Raw genomic sequence first — 5778 nt, forward strand, 5'->3', positions numbered from 1 at the left:
CCCCTTATCTGATAATGGTCCTTATCTGATGGATGCACGTGGATGTACGTGCTGTTGGAGGAGAAACTATGCTGTTCACTTTATCGAATCCTTAGGATCCCTTTTTTATGCTGTAAGTAATTTAGAGAAGAGGCTCTCACGTCTTTCACCATGTTATTATAGGTAGACAAGAGTTCCTTCAGATAAAGCTCGTGGACCTCTTGTTTCCTGGCTTTCGACAGGTACTCTGTTTTATAGGAAATCTGTGGATGGATTCAGTGACCCAAGGAGTCGGTTTAACAGTGCTGACTTGATACGTTTAAGAGGTGCCACTATTTTGAATACAAAGTCTTCTGTCAGCATTATAACATCCTATAAGTTGCCTTCACAGCAACTGATTTAGTAGGAATGGTTTTGGGTGAGTGTTTTTAGGTGACTAGAGGTTTCATGTCACATAGAGCGATCAGTCCTTAATGGCATTTTTTTTTCTTTGTGCATGCATTACATCCATGTAGCATTGAAATTATAATTTTAATTATGGTATTTTCTTCAGTGTGCAAGCACGTTTTTCATTTAGTCGATCAGAACAACAATAACAATAATAGCAAATATGTTGGTTGCTTGACTTGCTTCAAAAGTACAGACTTCAGAACTCTAGTGGAAGATAGATACATAGAGCTGCTGAGTAGGTACACTCAAAAAAATGAATGAGGTGGATTGTTCAGTGTATATTAATTATTTATTTTCATTTTACTTAAAATATATGTTTTTGTTAAGTTAACATATGTTTTTCTAATCAAGTCTACGTAATTGTGTCTATTATTCAACGTACATAATACTAATGTGTTACTTGATCGCATAACATTTAAGTTAAGTCAATTAGGATCGATATACCTTGTATATCCACAAGGTGGCAGTAATGCAAAAACAGTTGTAATGAAACCGCGCAGAACAAGAAGGTTTCACGGCTTGTGCCTGCTCATGCACAAGACTTCAAATTTAACTGAAAAAGGCTGTTTTGGCGCCAAGCTGCTGTTTCTTTGAGAGGTAAGACCACTTTTTTCTTTGACTATGTTGTGTAGTATCTATATGTCCAGCATGGTTATATTTTGCGTTTGTCTTACAAGACATGTTATATCGTTTGCGTGTGCTTGTTTTACATTAGTTTTACTGGGTCCTGGACATGCTTATTTTGTGGACTGTGTAAGAAACATTTTTATTGTTTTTTGTTTTATTAAGGGATTAGCTACAGGGGTTCATGGGGTTATTCTTTCAAGGGGTTATTTTTCCATTTGCTTTCTTGGGATTCCTTTTCTGTAATCCGAGAGTCGGAAATATCGAATAGGATAGCAAGGATAGCATAAAGTGACATTTAAAATCCAAAAAGTCAAGGGCGAAAGCCACTGTGACACCATTGTTCTGCTCTATCAGTAATCTGTATTATGTAAAAATGGTCTGTAAATACAGCATGTTTCCTAGCGGAGTTATACATATCAATGTAGTTATAAATTACAGTTTGTGAAAGTACACACTTAATTTTTTTAATAAAATTATTCAAGACATATGAGTGGACAGACAATGGAGGTCGACAGACCTGGTGATAATTGCTTCTATAGAAAGTTAGCACATGGCAGTGTCAATCTCTTGCTTTTCTTCTGAGTAGTATTTTATTTAGTTGTAATTCAAACAATAATTTGCTTCTTGAAATTAAGGAATTAATTTTTTTTTTCTTTATAAATCTCAGATCCTGCCTTTACCTGCTCCCTCCTATACTGATGTGGTGTATGTGGTATTGCTGAGCTTGTATGTGGTATGTGAACTGTTATACTTTTAAAAACAAAACTGTTTTATAAGTTAAGTTTTCTTTTGTGACCCATCCCATGCCCCTGTTATTTCTTCTCCACATCTGAACCATGGTTGCAGTTCAAGGGCCTGAGGCATGAAATTCTTTTCAGATCAGCTGTGATCAATATTTTTTGGAACTTGATAAATAACAATAAAAGCTGTAATGGCTCCATTAGCATTTTGTGTAAATGTTTGTGTTAAAATTATAGCTTTAATGACGTCTTACTACATTAGTTTTAGTTTGTATATGTGTACATATAGTATGTATATTTACAGTACAGTATGTTGTGTTTGTTGACATATTTTCAGGTGGAAGCAGAATATGTGAGGATTACTACTGCTGCACATGTTCCAAGGCTTTTTACACAACTTGACCAATACACTGACCAGCTCATAAAAGTCTTCAAGAAAAAAAGGAGGCGTTGCAGAGAAGAAAATTAGACAAACTTTGGCCCCAGCCACACAGGTGCGTTATTCTGTTGGTAGCAAAATATTATGGCTAATAAGATCATTTTCAAATTTAAACAGCTAGTGTATGGTAGCTGCACAGTGCACTTAAATTTATATTAAGCAAGACAAAGTTTGGTACTCAAAACGTTGGAAAATTTAAATTACCTAAACATATGTAAAATCTGATCCCTTGATTTAGGTTAAACCAGAAGTGAATGTTTTTATGTTATGTTTTGAATGCAAAAAAGATGATGATGTATTAGTTTGTCTTTACCTCCATTATGGACATATATAATGTGGTGGAAACCCTGCCCAACAGGTTAACTATTCATGTCCATGTGATGATTAGTTGGTCTTGTGTACATGTCTATCTGTGCAGTGGATATGTCATTCATTTTGCGTATAATGTGAGTTTCTGTCATCCTAAAGTATATCTGTTTTCTCTTCCTGTATCTCTGCCACTCTCTACAGAAGGAAACCATTGAAAAGGGGAGGGAGTGTGTCCTCAGGGCACTACCTTTTTACCTGAATGAAGACCCAAGCATCCTCTTCAAAGAATAATTGGTTGGTAATTTTAGTTTAGTTTTTTATCTGTATTAAACCAAATTTTGAATAACTAATGTTGTTGCATGTTGTAATGTTGTTGTTGTAATTTGCATGGAACCTGTTTAAATGTTTTGGGAAATCTTCTTGTATACCCAAACTATTTATATTTATCGTTGAATCTGTAGTCTAAAATAGTGGCGCACTGGGGTGCATGTTCCTAATATTGTGTTTACGTCATTAAAGGGTAGCTTTGGCCCTTTTTCTTTCTTTTTTTAAAACTGGATGCCATTTTTCTATGTTTTTGTGTCTAAGCTACAGCTGTTCAGAGGGAGCTGGAACAAATTACCCTTGCTATCTTTACCATCGAAAGAGCTGATGCCAGCACTCCTCCAGCCGATGTGGGTATAACCATCTAGTGTGTCCTGTGTGTCCTGCATGACCTGGAAGACCTGGCCTCTGCATGTGCACTCTTAATGGGTGGGATATTTGCACTGAATCTCAGTTAACCTCAAGACTGAAAGCTAAGAGACAATCAAAAGCATTGAGATTTAAAGGATTTAATTGAGAGATGATACTGCACCAGAAATGTTGAAGGGTGGTGTGTATATTAGCGTTCAAGGCATATTGTTATGAGGTGGAAATATATTCATATTCAGTTTGTGTTACATTGTGTGCATTGTAAAGGTAATTGCAATACATACTAAAAATAAGGGTAAGTTAGGAGGTTGATCTGATATCCTCGTGTTGGTGTTGTTCCCAGATCATCATACTAAATGTTGTTCCAGGATCAACATTGCAAGTGACCAATCAGAATGTTGTGACGTCATACTTTTGCGACTTCGGGAAAAACCGGCGTAAAACAAAAAACTGTACTTAAGCTGCGTGAAACCGCCTCTGTCCGCCGATCAACTGACCCTAACCCTAACCGTAACCCTTTAATAAACAGTAAGCAGAATTGATATTGTCCTTGCAACATTGGAATTTCATAAATGCACGAATGGCTTGGAATAGAATAACGTCACAACAATGTGATTGGTCACTTGCAATGTTGAACCTGGAACAACATTTTCATGATGGTCTGGGAACAACACCAACACGAGGATATCAGATCATCCAAGTTGGGAATGCAGGATGAATGTATATTTTGTGGACTTTTAAAGACGAACAATTGTTTCCATGTTAAAATGTTTACATCTGAAGTTTTTTGCCCAAACACTGGTAAAATAAATGTTGACAGTGGCGAGTGTTAAATGGTTACTGCTGTGCTGTTGCAAAAAAACTGAACGCTGACAAGCTGTTTTATTGTTAGACCATAATGTTGGCATGTTTTGTTAAAGTTTTATTTGGGATGGTGATGTAATTTTCTTTGATTGCTAATATCAGTGGACTATTTATTATTATTATTATTATTATTATTGTTGTTGTTACTTTTTTTTTTTTTTTTTTTTAAATTGTGGCTGTTGAGGTGGACACTTCACTTTGCATTGTTAAAGGAAAGCACTTCATTGGCATTGTGTTACTGGACTGACCCTAAGCAATCATTGCAAATAGCAACTTTGCTATCCATTTTAGACACTAAAAGAAAAAAACACTCACAGACCTTACTAGCATCACATGTGCATAACTCAAGTGTCATCTTATCAATGTGTTATGTGATCTTCAATGCGTTTTTTTTTTTTCTATTTCTGGTAGATACAGACATTTAATTTAAAGTCTTGATGTTGCATCTGTCTACATACTGTTAATTACTAACCCTAATGAGCTGTTGTGTTTTATTTTGGACTGGGTTTACACAAATGCTCACTGAATGTGTTGGCAATAAAATAAATTTTAAAAAATAAGTTGGATGTACTTAATTCATTTGTGTGGAACCTGTTGACAAAATAGATTTATGTAAAACTAATTAATAAAGCACAAGGTGGCTGAAAATATAATATTTGAATTAATCTAACTTAAATTTAACATTTTACTGCCACAAATAAGAAATGTGTTGAAGTAACTAATCTAAACTATCTAACCTGAAAATATATCATCTATGTTCATACAACATAACTTGATTTAGTTAGTCTTAAATATGTCTTGTTAATCTTAAGTAGTTTTTTTAAATTAGATGAACTAAAGATTTTTGCTTTAAACTAACATAATTCAATTTCGTGGAACCTGTTGACAAAATAATTTTAATTAAAGTCAACGTTTCATTTTTTTGAGTGTAGTTACAGGTGAAAAAATAATAAATAAACTAGAATAACTATCGAAGGGGTCTGAAAACAGAAGAAGCCAAAAGCCAAAGACACAGATGGAAAGTCATATTTACATAAAACCTATGCGCTGATCTGTATGTCATTGAGTGAAATAAGTATTTGATCCCCTACAACTCCTCAACAAACTGTTACCAAAAGTAAAGCAAGAAGTCAGCCATTTTTTAAAAAAGTCCCATCAAGTCATCACACATATTCATCCCTACAGACAATATCTGCACTTAGTGGAAATATACCAGGCTGAAATAACCATAATTATCTTTTAATGTTAAGAGTCTGTGGTTCGGTTTAAAAGGAAGCATTACTGACTGTTCAAAGACATTGATTCAAACCTTTGGCCTCCCATCTTAAAGTCTGAAAGTTTGCATGACCACAGTCTAGCTCAACTTTCTGTTTAAGACATTCTGTGGTACAATGTGGTAGAATACCATACTTCTCTCTTTGTAGCCAACTAATGTACGATTCATAATTTATCATTTATTTATTTATTATTATTATTTATTTAATAGGGCAGTCCTTAACACACACCAACAAACTGTTACTAAATATCTATTTCAGACTTCTGGTGAAAGGAATCTGAAATTTTTCATTACTGCTGTGAAACCAGAAAATACTCGTCTTCTATAACTTCATGTGCTTTAGATCAAATTCTACCACACATTTCTGAAAATGTAACACAGTAACACATAATATTTGGACT

The 5778-nt window shown here is 34.5% G+C and overlaps 1 long non-coding RNA gene across 2 annotated transcripts; it reads left to right on the forward strand.

Moving 5' to 3' along the window:
- Positions 1–682: 682 nt before the first annotated feature.
- Positions 683–4661, forward strand: LOC146678845 (uncharacterized). 2 transcript variants are annotated; one of them, XR_014911463.1, is made up of 5 exons: positions 683–1182; positions 1724–1789; positions 2134–2290; positions 2746–2838; positions 3133–4661. It is a non-coding gene; the product is annotated as an uncharacterized LOC146678845 (long non-coding RNA). The 2 variants fall into 2 exon arrangements; XR_014911462.1 differs by having other exon boundaries at positions 683–1026.
- Positions 4662–5778: the final 1117 nt, after the last annotated feature.

The sequence above is a fragment of the Rhamphochromis longiceps genome, linkage group LG1, assembly GCF_057381845.1.
Source record: "Rhamphochromis longiceps isolate RC_006_pf linkage group LG1, R_longiceps_female_GT1.1, whole genome shotgun sequence".
Taxonomy (NCBI): Eukaryota; Metazoa; Chordata; class Actinopteri; order Cichliformes; family Cichlidae; genus Rhamphochromis; species Rhamphochromis longiceps.